Source organism: Bos javanicus, chromosome 27, assembly GCF_032452875.1.
Source record: "Bos javanicus breed banteng chromosome 27, ARS-OSU_banteng_1.0, whole genome shotgun sequence".
NCBI lineage: Eukaryota > Metazoa > Chordata > Mammalia > Artiodactyla > Bovidae > Bos > Bos javanicus.
The window spans coordinates 33,488,721-33,504,623 of NC_083894.1; the positions used below are offsets into that span (position 1 = coordinate 33,488,721).

At 38.7% G+C, this 15,903-nt stretch overlaps 1 protein-coding gene across 5 annotated transcripts in view; it reads right to left on the reverse strand.

Annotated features, from left to right (window-relative positions):
• The window catches only part of NSD3 (nuclear receptor binding SET domain protein 3), a 103,636-nt gene extending 88,382 nt beyond the window's left edge, over nt 1–15,254 (reverse strand). For all 5 annotated transcript variants that reach the window (XM_061404487.1, XM_061404488.1, XM_061404486.1 and 2 more), the window contains exon 1: nt 14,747–15,254. The gene's annotated coding sequence lies outside the window, so the exon portion shown is untranslated. The remainder of the gene's footprint in view (nt 1–14,746) is intronic.
• Nucleotides 15,255–15,903: the final 649 nt, after the last annotated feature.

A 15,903-nucleotide genomic window follows, 5' to 3' on the forward strand; every position in this document is an offset into this window, starting at 1 on the left:
GCACTGCTGACATTTGAGAAGGCTGTCATGTGTATTCAAGATATTTATCAGCATTCTGGCCTCTACCCACTAGATGCCTGTAGTGCACCTGCCAATAATAATTTTTAAAAAAAGTCTCTAAACATTGCCAAATGTCCCTTGGAAGGGAAAATCACCCTTGGGTTGAGAACCACTGCCCTAAAAGGATGTTGACCAAAATGTACATCCTTACTAGAGTCTGTTCTCTTTTGTTTTGTCTTTTGCTTCTCTGTTGAGTCTATAAAGAACAAATAAAGGGCTTCCCTGGTGGTTCAGTGGTTAAGAGTCTGCCTTGCAACGCAGGGGATACCTGTTTGATCCCTGGTCTGGGAAGATCTCATGTGCTGAGGAGCAACTGAGCCCACACTCCGCAACTACTGAAGCCCGTACATCTAGAGCCCATGCTCTGTAATAAGAGAACCCACCTCAACAAGAAGCCCGCACACCACAAGAAGAGTAGCCCCCGCCAGATGCAACTAAAGAAAGCCCGCGTGCAGCAAGGAAGACCCACCACAACCAAACAAGAAAAAAGATTTAAAAATCTTAAAAAAAAAAAAAAAAGTTAGCATGTCACTTTAAGAAATACAATTCATAAATGATATAAAAGATTTAAAAATCTTAAAAAAAAAGTTAGCATGTCTCTTTAGGAAATAAATTCATTAATTATTAATTAAGAAAATGCTCATTATTTCTTCAGCTTGTATACTATTTTTCAATGACTAATACACAGATGTTTTCCTGAATATGGTATATTTATGAGTATTCAAAGGTTAAACAAAGAAACCTGCAACAACTCAAAATAGACCCAGATTTTAATCTGTAATATATTAAGAATCTCTCTGAAATGTCAACAAAAATACTTTCAAATGCTTCAAGTAAAATAATTTATTGAGCACTTACACTGTGATGTTCCAAGTGTTTTACAAGTATTTTCATTTAATCTTCAGGAAACTCCTGCAGTTTTTTGCAGTATCTCCATTTTATAGATGAGGAAACTGAAGGACAGACAGGTTAGGTGGCCTCCCCAAGGTCACACATGAAATAAGGGCAGAGACAGGAGTCAAAGCAGGTAGTCTTGCCTCATGACCTGTACCCTTTACCACACGCTATACCGTCAGTAGCCATGGAATCACTTTTCTGTCACATCTGTATCGATTCAGAAAGACAACCATTCAGGAAACATCCCTACAATTAACAAAGGCTGCATCTTCAACTTGCATAGAAGCTGTGATGGAGAGAATAAGGACTCCCCAACCAAACGCCCACATCCTAATCCCCAGAACCTGTGAACACGCTACCTGACGTGGCAAAAAAAAGGACTCTGCAGTTGTGATGAAGTCAAGGATTTGACAATGGAGAGATTATCCGTGTGAATAGGCCCAGGGTAGTGCCTAGGATCCTTACAAGTGAAAAGGGGATGGAGAAGAGTCAGAGAGAGGTTTGAAGACGCTCTGCTCTGGCACGGAAAATGAGGAAGGGGAACATGGGCCAGGGAACGCAGGCACCTCTAGAAGGTGGAAAAGGCCGGGAGAGTCTCCTCAAGAACCTCCAGGAGGAACGCAGTCCTGCTCATACCTTGATCTTAGCCCCATGAGACCCACGGAGGCCTTCCAGCACCCAGAACGATAAGATAATAAATGTGTACTGCTTTAAATTTTGTTGTGTTTAAGCCGCTAAGTTTGACAACATTTGTTAGTGAGTCAACAGGAAACTAATGCCGTGTCTTCTCTGACGGCATTTCTAAACACTCCCTTTGTCTTTATTAGTTCTACTGCAAAATAGGTAGGGAGGAGCAAAATTCCCTTAGATTCCTTAACCTAAGATTTGGGGAGCACGAAACAGAAATGTCACTTGCAAAGGTTTTAGTCCACCACAACATGAATAGTCCTATCTATGGATACAAAGATGCTAATGTGACCTACGACCTGCCCCTAGACAGCCAGAAGCCTTTAGATTTTAATTGCTAAGAAGGTGTTGCTGCCACCTTTAACAATGCGGAAGGGAAGGAAAGGATTTCTTCCCATTTTGTTACCACAATCACTGCCACTGTCCATGCTCTGGATTTCTAGTCAGAGACGTGACACAAAAAACGAAAAGGCAGTAAAGCCATCATCATGCACGACATGATAATGTTATGGATCCTTTCATTACTAAAATACTGTATCTTTCAATCAGACAATCAAAATCTTCAGGCCACACTGGAATTTGTGGTTGATTTTCACAAAATTATGTGATGGGTATGGAGAAAACTTGCAGTAGTAAAGACAGCACTACGGTAAGAGCTATTGTTTAAATGTCTTTTAAACATGTAATAGCCACAGTTAATAAAGCCCCCTTGCAGCCATCCAAAAGAACTCTACCAAGCCAACATTTTGTCTAATGAACAACCTCTCACTGGAAATTTATTTGGTAAAGGTGAATAATGTATATGTTGCCTAAATAAAAAGATTTTCATTCACATTTCAAAACATTAACTATTTAAGCCTATGTACAGGAACAGATTAGTAAAAATAACACCCTTTTCACACTTACCATGCTGGCATTTAAAGATCAGAACTTAAATCACCCAATTTACTGGAAGAGACATTTGATCTCTGACTACCCACAGATAACTCAAACCACTATCAAACAGTGCTTTTATCAGGTAAAGTGCCCATGTCTGCTGCGCAGTGATGTCCATTCAAAGATGATAAGTCAAAACACCACACTGGAAAACCAGAGTTTGGCAGCGCTCTCTGTTCCGACCAGTGGCAAACAAATAAGTGATTTCAAGTAAATCCCTTAATCTCTAAGAGGTTAGGAAATAAGGCTGAATACTCAAAAACCGACCATGGAAATATTTTCTCACTTGTTTTTCCATTTTGTCAATTGTATGATGTTTTATGTGGAGACGATTTATTTAGTACATATGTGTATGCCTGGACAAAAGTCTCTTTTTAAAATAAGAGTTCCCAGAGAAATGCTTCTATACAAAATCATTCTAAACTAATCCCATATATTGCTCACGCCAACATCACCAAGAGAATCAAAAGCTGACCCTCACCCTGCCTATACCCAGACTCTAAGTGGCTTCTTATTCCAGATATACTAATATATCTAATTCCCCACAAAGTCTTTTTCTCCTTTTGTTTGTGACATGGTTTATTACTGAACATCAACTATGTACCAGGCCCTGTTCTAGGTCCTAGGAAATCAAAGGAAATATGATCCTAGTCTCATGGAGCTTAAAGAAGCATGAAAATTTCAGATGATGATAAGCTATCAATACTATAAAACAGGATACAGTGACTGCAGGATACAGTAACTCCTGGATTGTTATCAAAAGGATTAGTAGAATCCAAACCAGGAATTAGTCATATAGAAAGACTGGAGGAAGACATGTGAAGAAGTGATTACCAGCCATATCTTTTATTTTCTTTCAAGTTCTCTTTGTCTCAAAGGCTTCCGAGGCTATAGTAAAAAGATTTAAATAACAGTTTATAGTCACTTATTCCACGTAATATAAGAAGTTTAAGATTTCAACATTATTTAACCATAATGACGCCAAAAAAATACTGAAATGAAACCATTTTATTGATCAGTTGTACACAGTCTGTTTATAACTGCAACAATCAAAAGTTTTTAAAAAGACTTTTATAAATTGTTTTACTTAAAATTTTTAAATATTTAAAATTTGTATGGTATAAAATAATCAAATAACTAAGTTGTTTCCTGTAAATGATTTACTATCTAAAATAATGAGCATTTGAAAAAATGAGATGTTAAAATCCCAACCCCACAAAAACACAATATACCATAACCACAAGGGCAAAAAGGGTGAAAATGTCCACTTCTATTTAATTCCTTCCCTTAAAGAATACCTAAATTTGGGCTATGTGATTAATTTTAAACAACGTAAAATTAAATAAAATTTAGTTCTCAAGTACACTAGCCACATTTCAAGTGCTCAAAATCCACAGTGACGAGTGGCCACTATACCGGCCAGCCAGAGACAGGGTATTTCCATCTCTGCAGAAAACTCTATTGGTCAGTGTGGATGTAAATCATTTCTCCAATTTGACCCAAACACAAACATCCTAAAAAAAGCTTATAAACATAAAGGTGATAATACATTTTTTTCAAGAAACTGGTGAACAATACTGTAAAGCTCGACAGAAATCACATACAAGGAAATTGAGCAATCAGACCTGCATGCCACATAAGGTAAGATAAATCAGGGACAAGGGAAAATGTGCTCTGACTTTGGCCTTGAAGTCGTGAGCCTTCGGTTTTCGTTGTGATTCTACCTCTCTGGCTTGGCTTCATGAATTCTGAAGACATACAACATGTTAGGACTTCTGTTTACAGCCCATAATAAAGGTTAAATGAGGTGATCCAGGTCACCTGAAATGACCCCAAACAAGGGGAAAACGAACTATGATTCCTCCCAGTCACCAACATATAAATGTATGGTTTGGATATGCATGCTGACAAGAACATGTGATTTTAAAAATTAACTTTATTGTCTCACCTACCCTATTGATATTATTTAAAGGCGTTAATTATTTGCAATAGCAAACAATTACATTGAATTCACAACCAATACCTATTTACAAAAATAAGATTTTAAGGGTAAAGCATGATCACCATATTTCTTTCTACAAAATTCACTAAATAAGGGATCAAAATGTGTTAGAGAAGTGGCACTTTTTCTTATCATTTTTAATTTTTCTGAGTGTATACCACTAGTAATAGAGCAACACTATTTTTTTTAAACTTTTGCTCTTGTAGTAAGGTATAGCCGATAAACAAACAATGCTGTGACAGTTTCAGGTGAATTGTGAAGGGACTCAGCCATACACATACATATATCCATTCTCCCCCTAACTCTCGTTCCATCTAAGCTGCCACAGAACACTGAGCAGAGTTCCATGCAGCAACACTATTTTTAAAACATAATTGTTATAAACATAACTACTCCGTAATCTGTTTTAACTCCAGTGTCATCACCTCAAATATATTCTAAAATTTTCACTTAATAATTTTCCACTAAACATATGTTAAGAGAAAGATGATGGTCAAGGACATTAAAATATCCTGGAAAAAGGAGTGAAGTATGTGAAATTAAACACAATTAGTGAATGAAATATAAAAACAAAAAAAACCCAAAACCCCACTCTATAATTTCATTTAACCAGGAGCCCTGTCACTAAATACTGTCATACAATTTTCACTTGACTATTAAGTTACTATTCCATTAAGTTACACAACATTTTAGGTTGCTTTGTAGTTCTTATTTTTTCCTGACTAAACCACATTACTATTGAACTTCCTTGCACCAATACAAAACACCCAATTTCCCTTATCTGTTTGGTTTAACCTCGCCATCCTCACTTTGTTCTTGACCACATTGGGTAACAACAGATATGGCAACCACTGAAAGAAAATTCACATCAAATTATTTTCCAATCCCTTACGTCAAGGAGACTAGCTCACAGTGAAAATTATGACAGACATGTGACTTACATCCGTCATCTTGTTCTACTTACTATGAAGTCTAGTAAACTAACAAGTTCATCCACATAGTTTCCTTCCTCTTTCCCTGGCAAAATGTTTAATTATAGTAAATTGGTCTGAGATTGTTAAAATTTTACTTTCTTTTACCATAGCAAGGCAATGTATCACAGAAATGATATGTAGTTTTTAAAGTACTAAGCAATTTACCATAACATCTAAAATGATAATTTACTAAGTTTATCTTTCCTATAAAGACCAGTGTTTTTTTCATTTGGTTCATCACTTTAGTATTTTAGGTTCAATTGCATTCAACATTTCACCTTTAAAATAAACAATGAAGAAAACATAAGGGACTTTATACCATATATTCAAATTTTACATTATCACTTATTTGCTTCATCAGAACACGAAGCACTGGTGAAGCTATAGCCATCAAGCTGTTGTAATAACAACAGTGGAAGTAAATTTCGACTGGAAAGTTAACTTCATGTTTATACTTGCACCAGCATGAATTCTCTTTACCAACTGAGAAACACCCATATAACCCATGCAAAGATCGGCTCAAGCACTAATTACCATTCAACCTTTAACATCTATGGAAGTGCATTTAGGCCAACTGAGTTCACATCTTCACCCAAGAAACATCTGACTAAAGAATAACTCATGTTGCATGTTATTTTTCTTATATTAAAAAAACATTTATTATCAGCTACGTGCCCAGTCTAGTTCTAAGTACTCTCTAGCACTTCTAGTTTGGATCCCTATAATTTCCAAAAGTAGTCATTTTTTCATCTCTACTTTAGAGGTAAGAAAACATTGAGCCCCAGTGGTAAGAGGTATGGTGGGGATAAGAACTGAGTTCTCCTTGACTCTTGCCCTATAGTCCACTGCCCGTTTTTTTTTTTTTTTTAAAAAAGGATGTTTTGTTAAATGGCTCAAAGCAAACAGAACAACTTTCAGGGTGAAGGTCAGTCAGAGCAAAGCAAGTCTCTTAATAAAAACAAAGCCGTACTTTTTATATGATGACAAGTTTGCTACAGTTGATTATATAGGTATAGCATACTTTCCATAGACAATTTCTAAAAAAAGATGTTTCTAAATAAAATTTGAATGAAAAGAAAGGTATTTTAAAACCATATACAATACTGTCTCATTAAAGGCATCTTGAACAGAAAGATGATTTTATAATTCAAAAAATCTACCACATACTTTGTCATGTTTTCTTAACATAGGAATATGAGCATCTTGTTATCATAGGTGAGTTTTAAATCAATGCATACACAGATACAAAGTATGCATCAGTTATATCTTAATAAAGCTGGAAATAAAATTTTTCAAAAATAAATGCTAGGAATTATAAAGGAAAAAACTATACCACACAAGCTGCTGTGTCCTTGTATACTTATACTACACTTTTAAAAACCACAAATAAATGCAATTTTTAAAAAACAAAGCCTCTATGATATTGCTGGGAGTTTAAATTTGTTTGAACCTTGCTGGAAATGTTCTAAAATTGACTGTGGTGACAGCTGAACAATTTTGTGAATATACTATAAACCATTACACTGTACATTTTAAATGGCTGATTTGTAGAGTATGTGAATTATTTTTCAACAAAAATGTTATTAAAAAACCTTTCTTAATTCTACATTTATTGTAATGAAATCATCAGTCATATAATTTTTTAATATTTAAGAATATTCATCAAATTACAATATCTATCTAAAAACTGCAAACTGCCTAAAATACCATCGACAGAATAATGATAAACAGATATGCCACACACATACAATTATATATATCAAGTTAAAAAAAATCACATTCTCAAGAAAATTTATTTCACAATAAAGCAGGTTATAAAATGATATTGTGCACCATTACAATTTGTCCAAAAAAAAAAAAAAAAGCATAGGAAAGACACCGGAAGGATACAGAACAAAATGTTAACTGCAGCTATTTGCAGTTGGTAAGATTTCAGGGGATTATAATCTTTATATCTTACTGCAGTTTTCAATTTCTCTATAATAAATAAGACTTACATAATTTAAACATAATAAATGTTTTTAAACTAGCAGCCACTTTGGAAAGGACAATTTTCCATTAAAAATTAAAAACTAATAGGGCTATCAGCATTTCTTTGGGGTGCTACCTGTGTAGACCTATAGGCATAAAGGTGTAATTTTTTAATTAATGCCTTAACCTCAATACCTTAATTCCATTACACAATAAAATAAATTCTAATGATCAAGGCTTACATGTACAGGTGATAACATAGAAAACATGAGATGACCAAAAGCATATTAACCTTACTTAATACACAAAACCAAATTACCTAATTTAGGTTTAAAAACTGTATCAAATCATGTTTGTTTCCATATCTAGGAAAACATATATGCTCATTTCAAGATTGAAAATAAACATTTCTCTTTCTTGCAGGAGGAAAAATTAGCTAGGCATGTATTTAACGTTCACCCAACATAAAAAAGAACAACATTCTATTGGAATTCTAGGTAAAGCATAACAAGAAGCTTCTTACCACAACCAAACATGAAATACCATATTCTGATGTATTTGGATCCTGAAGAGATCATGAGAAACACAGAGGGCTTAAAATAACAAAATTTCAAAAGCCAGGAAGAGGCTTTATGTATGCAGATGTCCTTTGTCATTTATAAAAATGTCCTTCACAAAGTCACGTTGGAGAATTTTACTCAAATAGACTGTGTTCATCAGGTAGTCAGAGAGGAAAAAAATTCAACTTTTTTCTGCTATCAAAATCCTCCAGAGACTTCCTTGGCGGTCCAGTGGCTAAGACTGCACTCCCAATGCAGGGGGCCAGGTTCGATCCCTGGTCAGGGAACTAGATCCTGCATGATGCAACTAAGACCTGGCACAGCCAAATAAATAAATGTCTTTTTTTTTTTTAATTCCCTAAAAAAAAAAAAAAACCCTAAAGCCAACATTTAACCTTTCCCAATCTATAAGAAAATAGTCTAGAAATCGAGGGGAGCATATTAAAATAGGTTTCTCCAGTTAAGAAAGAAATTTGGTTCACCTAGCCAAGATGCAGTGAGGGTAAAACTCAGGATGCACCACAGATGAAGAGTCACACAGGCTGCCACTGCTGACTGCTTCTCAGGTTGGTACTTTTCCTCATGGTTACATTAATGTGAAAGCAAGAGAGTCAAACTAGTTTTTGTAAATAAGATACTTAAGTTAGGAGATTATTGATATAGGCAAATCTGACATTTTCGAAGCAAAAGCCATTGTTAAGAGTTTGCACATAAATCTAAAACCAGTAGTCACTGAATCTGACCAGAAAGTGTAACGGAGACGAACTCTGAAGAAACAACTTTGTGTAACACAGCATGATTGTTGTAGGATTCAGCATTATTTTTTTCCACGTTCATTAGTAAAGCACCAAGATTTCAAATCACTAAATGACTACACCAAATGTTGGGAAACTTTTTTTTTTTAATTGTCTAGGTAACACTTTGATAACAACAAAAACTGGTAATTCAGTTTTTACTGAGTGTTGACCCCTCCCTCTTGGTTATTCATTTTTCCGCTTAGTTTTCAGCACACCATTATCCCTCAAGACCAACTACAACTACAGCAATATCACTTAAACCAATGAGGCTGTCTTTGCAGCTTTTCTTAAAGGACTTATTACCTGGGACATGACTCCATGATGTCCACTTTCTAATTGTTTGTTTATACTGTACATTTAGGTTTTATGCTTTTTTTATAAATATGTCACATTTTACAACTTAAAGTCTTTAAAGAGGGCTTTTAAGGTTTTGTTTTTTATGTATTGCTTTCTTATGACTCCACAGTAAGACTCACCAGACACAATACCGTCTTGCCTAAGGCCAAAATGCCAGTAGGCAAGCCTCCACATGAGACTTCCTAATCTTCGTTATCTCAAATCAATTTGATAAACTAAATTTTGTTTCACCCACAAAATCCAAGGAAGCCACATATTTCTTTAATTTAAAATGCCTACTTATTTAAATTGAGTTAAATAATCCTTGGGCTTTCCAACTTCACACACACACACACACACACACACACACACACACACGTTACTGTGCTGGAATTCTATCAAACAGGCTTCCCCAGTGGCTCAGAGGTAAAGAATCCACCTGCAATGCAGGAGACTGTGGAGATGTGGGTTTGACCCCTGGGTCAAGAAGATCTCCTGGATGAGGAAATGGCAACCCACTCCAGTATTCTTGCCTGGAGAATCCCTTGGGCAGAGAAGTCTGGCAGGCTACAGTCGCTGGGGTCGAAAAAGACTGGGACACTCTCAGAAGGTGTCATGTAACAGCAAAGGATTATCAGACCGTAATATTCATACTCAAACATTGTTAAAAGGAAACTATATGAAAGTAAATTTTTTTTCATTTTCGTACTCGCCTTCCTCTCAATATAATTCTAAACCTAGATGAAAAAGGGAACCTAGTATAAAGAGCTTTCATTGTAGATCACTCAGTGATAACACAGATGCACATCTATTGATAAAATTTAAAAATAAGCCAAAAACCATTTATCAAAGAGCTTTTCAAATCCAAAATCTTTCAACAGGCAGATGTGCCTTAGAAGTAACGACACACATCCGTTTAGTAAAAATTGAACATTTTCTAAATCACAAAATTTTAAATATGCCTTTTCCCTTATTGTCATGTATGAGCACAATGTAACACAGAAGTGTTTAAAAATACTCATTAAGTCCTTATTAAGGTCAACAATAAAAATGAAACAAAAACCCTCTATTTAAAAAAGTGTTAGATAGTCATAGTATAATCAATTCCTTAAATTTATCTATATTTATATTTATTAAAAGATTAGCCTGCAGAAGTAAAACTCACCATTCATTTAAAAACTCAAATGCTGGACATGTTGTTTATTAACAAATGAATAAATCAGCTGCTCTTTCAACATATAATACAAACTTTTTTTTTAAGTAAAACTAAAAACAGCATTGCATCAAAAACAGATTTTATGGATATCAAATTCTAAACCTTTCTAAAGCTCTAATGATTTTAATTTTTTAAGTGTTTAAAACAGATTTTTTGTTTTAAAAGAACTCGATGAATAAGTATCCATGGTTATGAATTTTCTTCTTATAGTAAAAAATAATTTAAAACAATCAATGGTGCCTATGATTTTTTTAAAAAAACTTGTCTTCAATTAGGTGCTTTTAGCTCATTTAACAAACTTACTACTGTCTGAATCTTCTTTCCAAATTCTTTTCCAGGACCAAGCTGGACCTCTTCTTTTTTTAAATTTCATTGACAATTTAATTAAAACAGGAAAAATTCTGCCAAAGCTACTTGATTACTCAAAACAAAATTCAAGATACCTGGGCAAGACTCACTTATACATGTAAAAATATTCTGTGCATATGATATATGTACGGCATGGTGAACAAAGTATGGAAAAAAAGAAAAGCCTTGACCTCACTGCAAGTTAAGCCCCTTGCGCTCACTATACTAACCATGCCTAACCTTGAGTATTCCCCCTCACCTTGAGCTTTGACAGAAAGCACAAGTACATTCACAATAATTAAGTAACATGATGTGGTATAAAGTAGCGGTCTCCAACTTTTTTGGCACCAGGGACCAGTTTTGTGAAAGATAATTTTTTCTAGAGACCAGGGTGGAGGGGTTGGTTTCAGGATGATTCAAGAGCATTACATTTATTGCACACTTTATTTCTACTATTATTACTTCAGCTCCACCTCAGTCATCAGGCATTAGATATCTGAGGTTGGGGACCCCTGGGATAAAGAGTCAGGAAACAGGTTTGTTACCGAAGCCTTGGACTATACTTTTTGGTCTCAGTGATTTCTCTTGTAAAATAAAGTAGTTGGACTATACCTCTTCTATATAAAGAGGCTGTCAGGGACTTAATTCAGGATCTGCTATACTACTTATAACAGCAAAAACTTGTTAACAACGTCCTATTCCAAATAATGGAATACTATATAACCCTTAAAAAATTAAAACAAGAAAGCTGTAGGTCCATGTGTGCTGGTTTGCAAGGATGTCCCAGGTAGCCTATTAAAACAAAAAAAGCAAAATGCGAATAGTGTGATCCAATTTTATGTATTTTAAGACAAACGTATATACATATGTACAGGAATTTTCTAGGAGGACACACAAGAAACCTCAAAATGGTTATTGTGGAGAATGGAGTGCTAACCTTAAAAAAATCTCTCAGTCTCTCTTAATATTTGAAACCCCACACAACTGTTGGAAGGATAGAAGGAAATCATTCACAAAAGTCACTTAGCCCAGAACATGTTTAGAGGACAACAACTATCAGCAGCTATTACTAGTGTTGTTATGATGAACTCCAGAAACTGAATACCCAGTTTCTGGATACTTAGAATCCGACAACTGACTGAGGACTTTGACAATTCATTCAAGCATGACCAACCTCAAGGCAACCAATTTCCTTTACCCAAAACTCATTCAATCTGATCAGTCTAAGAAATCACATATCTATTAACTTAAAGTAAAAAAAAAAAAAAAGCTATCACAGGCCACAGGTGAGCTAATGATGGACATGGTAATGAGAGCAAAGTCTGGATTTTAATTAAGAATCATCTATTCAGAGTAGCCTTCCTCATTATATGACTCCCTAGCCAAGGAATCAGAATACTCAGGGGAGCTGGGCAGGGCACCTTTCTCTTTACAAAATTCTGAATCTTTACAAAAGGCTGAATTTATAGGAGTACTTTTTTTTAAGTAATGCAAGCTTCCAAGAATCTTTTCTTATTTTAATACACAACAGTCTCTCATTTTCCTAAAAATGTATGGCACTGTTAGTTCATTTACAAATTAACTACAAATCACATGTCAATCAAGCAGGAGATATAAAAATGAAACCACCATATAAAGAAATTCCAAAAAAAAAGCATATTGAACAGTTTTTTTGAGAGTAGCTTTTCCTCATAAGATTCTTTAAAAATTCAGGCTGAATATTATCAAATCAAAAACACTCCAAGCTGTAAATCTAACCCCTCTTCTGAAAGTGCTCTCCCAGAGTAACACTCTAATAATTTTCTATTTAATTTTTCCAAAAGACCAAGAACATATCTTAAAACTCTATTTAACAACTTAAAAGGATAATGCACTAAGATTAAATCAAAATGTAGTACAACTGGTTTGAGTCCATAAAATCATACTAAAATTTTAACAGGCTTTACTGGTATTAGAGAACAATTTCAATATCAATATGACGGATTAAAGTTTGGATTCCCCCAATTACAATAATATAGCAAAAACAAAAGGTCACTCACACATTTAATCCTTTTCAGTATGAAAATAAACCAGGCTCCACTTAGTTTATCTAAATTTGTTAGTATTTAAACCTTTAGAATAGTAAGTAACTATTTTCAAATCACACAAGTAGATACATTTGAATACATTAGAGTTACTGTTGCTTTCCTGGAGAGTGTGATCTGAAGTTCCCACCAAAAAAACCTGGCACCTAAACGATGCTCTGAGATCTGCATGCCTGCTTCACAGATCATTGCACTGTGCTGAACTGACATTTGGAGATTGTATTGAGCAACTGTATGGAAGCAAGGGGAAGGGATGCAGGAGGGTTTATTTTTAAAAAGAAAACATTTAACACACCCATCCTCTATAAGCAAGAGCTATCAGAAAAATCTTTTAAAAATACACACATTTCTAATTTTCCAACACTCGAACTATAGAAAGTAGATATTCTACCACAGGAGACCTTCCAATCCCCTCTTCTCCCCCACAGTGTTTTGCCAAGAGCACAAGCCCAAGTAAAACAACCCAGGCAATTTCCTTGTTTACTCAAAGAATTGCAGAAAACACGTTGACTGCTTCGGAAGCTTCTGAAACAAATGCATTTCCAATATTTAAAAGACTTTTCATGAGCATGCTTGAAATAGAGAGACTAGTTATGATTCCTTCACCCAGTATTAAATACTTTTAACTTTATTAAAAGGGTTAAATTTTACACTGAAGCTCATTAGCATGCCGTGTTCGCAACCAGCAGGAAGAGGGAAAAGAGAGGTGAGAGAAAGCAGCGAAACACACAAGATGGAAAACATTACTACCTCCTTTGGTGGATATAAATAATTTTATATGACCCCAAGATGTATGGGAAGAGTTCATGAATAGAAAGAAGGGGGGTTAAAAATCTGGACTGGCCCCTTCTAGAATCCTACTGATGTCGGAGACAAGAAGGAATTTATTTACACTGCAGTGCCTGGCAGCAAACATGGCTGCCCCTGCCCCCTTTAAATCTGAATAGTCTTCACTCCCTCACCAAAACCATCAAATTATGGCCATGGCTATCCCTGTCTTGCTACCATTACAGGAACACACCTTCTCCTCCCTCAAAGCAGTAAAACCCACACCTCTCCATTTCACAACACCATAACCACTAGCTTCTCCATTCTCGAGCCTTGAAAGAAAACGCACAGAATACACAAATATAGGAACAAAAGGCTTTCCCTTCCTAACACTCCAGCAATCCCCCTGCTCCTTCTTTTCCTCCCACTCTGTGACGCTTGGTTCGTAGTTCTCACCCCTTGTCAACATTCAGTTCATTTCCTTCCCGAGCCCAATCCTGGGTCTCCCGGTTTCCTGAGTCTATTTCCTATCTTCCGATTACATCCTGTCTCAATCACTTCTTATCCTTTTTTCCTAATCCACCTTTTCCTCCACTTTCATTCCCTCATAGCTCCCTTAGGGCCTCGTCTCTCCATCACATTCCTTCTCCTTCCCCCAGACTCTCCTCTAGTTCACACACTCCACCCCCAAACCTGCCTATTGCTCAGTCCGCCCAGGTCTCCCATCTCCGAACCCAACTCTTCTCCTCGCTCCCTGCCCCCTCCCCCGTTCCATCTTTATCCCCGCCCCCATCCCACCTCTACTCCCAATTCCCAGCTCAGCGCCACTCCATCCCTCATCCCAGTCCCTACCTCCCCAGCTCCACCTCCCAATCCCCTCCACACCCCGACCCTGCCCCATCCTTCCAGCCCCCCTCGAGCCCTTCCGGGCCACCCAGTGGTCCTCCCATCCCTGCTTAGGTCTTTCTCCCGATCCGGGTCCCATTCCTAGGTCGCCCCCTCCTCGTCGTCCCCTCCTCAGCCCTCCCTTCCAACACACACACACACACACACACACACACACCCTCACACTTTCTCTCTCACACACATACAAGCGCGCATTCACTTTACCTTCAGTTTGTTCCATTCTAACCCCCCGGCCGTGTCAGTACGATCACAGGAGAGACACGGAGGCCCGGAGTGGGGCTGGGGCGCGGGCAGCCGCCGGGTCCGCGGCGGGAGGAGGCGGAACCAAGCTAGGCCTCATGAAATCCCCGGGCTAGATTTCCCCCGCGCCGGACGCCTCTGCCATGGCCGGCCGGCACCGAGGAGGGGGCCACGGCCGGGCCGGGCCGGGGCCGGCCGCGCAGCGAAAGGAGGAAGGCTGCGGGCGGGAGGGTGGGCGGCGGAGACGGAGGGATGGGGGTCGCCGCGCAGCTGCAGCTCCCACAGACGAGCCCGTGGCTGGCGGCCGGGCCGGGGCAGTAGGGTCCTCGGGGCTCGACGCGGCCTCGCGCGCCTCTCCGCGGGCGATCAGTGTGGACAGTCCCCCTCGGCCTCCGCCTCCGTCCTGGCCGCCCGCTGCCGCCGCCCGCTCCCGCCGCCGCCGCCACCGCGCACAAAGCCCCCCCCCACCCCGACTCTCTGGGCGCCCCCGCCGCCGCCGCCAAATCTTCAGCCGCTGATTGGCCGCTGGCCGCGGCGCCTGCCGGGAAATGCAGTCCGGGGCTGGGAGCGCCAAGGGCCGAAAGGAGGAAGAGGCTCGTCAGCCTGTGGAGAGGAGGAGCGGGGGTGGGGGTGGGGGGAGCCAGAAACGCGAGCCGCCTGGCGGAGTCTAGACGAGAAGTGAGACCGCAGGCGATCCGGGCGGAGAGACAGGAAGGTGCGATGCGGAGGCCGAGTGAAAAACAAAACAAAACTAGAGGACGGGGTGGAGGTTGGGCCGGTGAGGCCAAAGTGTGCTCGTGCGTGTTCTTTGATGCTTGAGGAAATAACAGCGTCTGTCAGTCACCCGACGGCGGGACTCCTCGGGGTGACACCGCGAGGCCGTCTCCAGACCTTAGAAATCCCCCTGCAGACGGGCGCCCCGTTGATAAAGATGAGGGGGGGGGGGAAGGGGGACAGAGATGTCTGTGCTTCCCAGACTGGCTCCCGCCCGACCGCTGTCAAAGAGGAGCTCAGCGTCCCACCCGGCGGCCTCAGACCGGAGCCCGTTGGGGGCCAAGCCCGGACCGCAGTTCTTCTCAGACGCCTCCCGGGCAGGCCTCAGGCCCCCGCACACCCGCTTC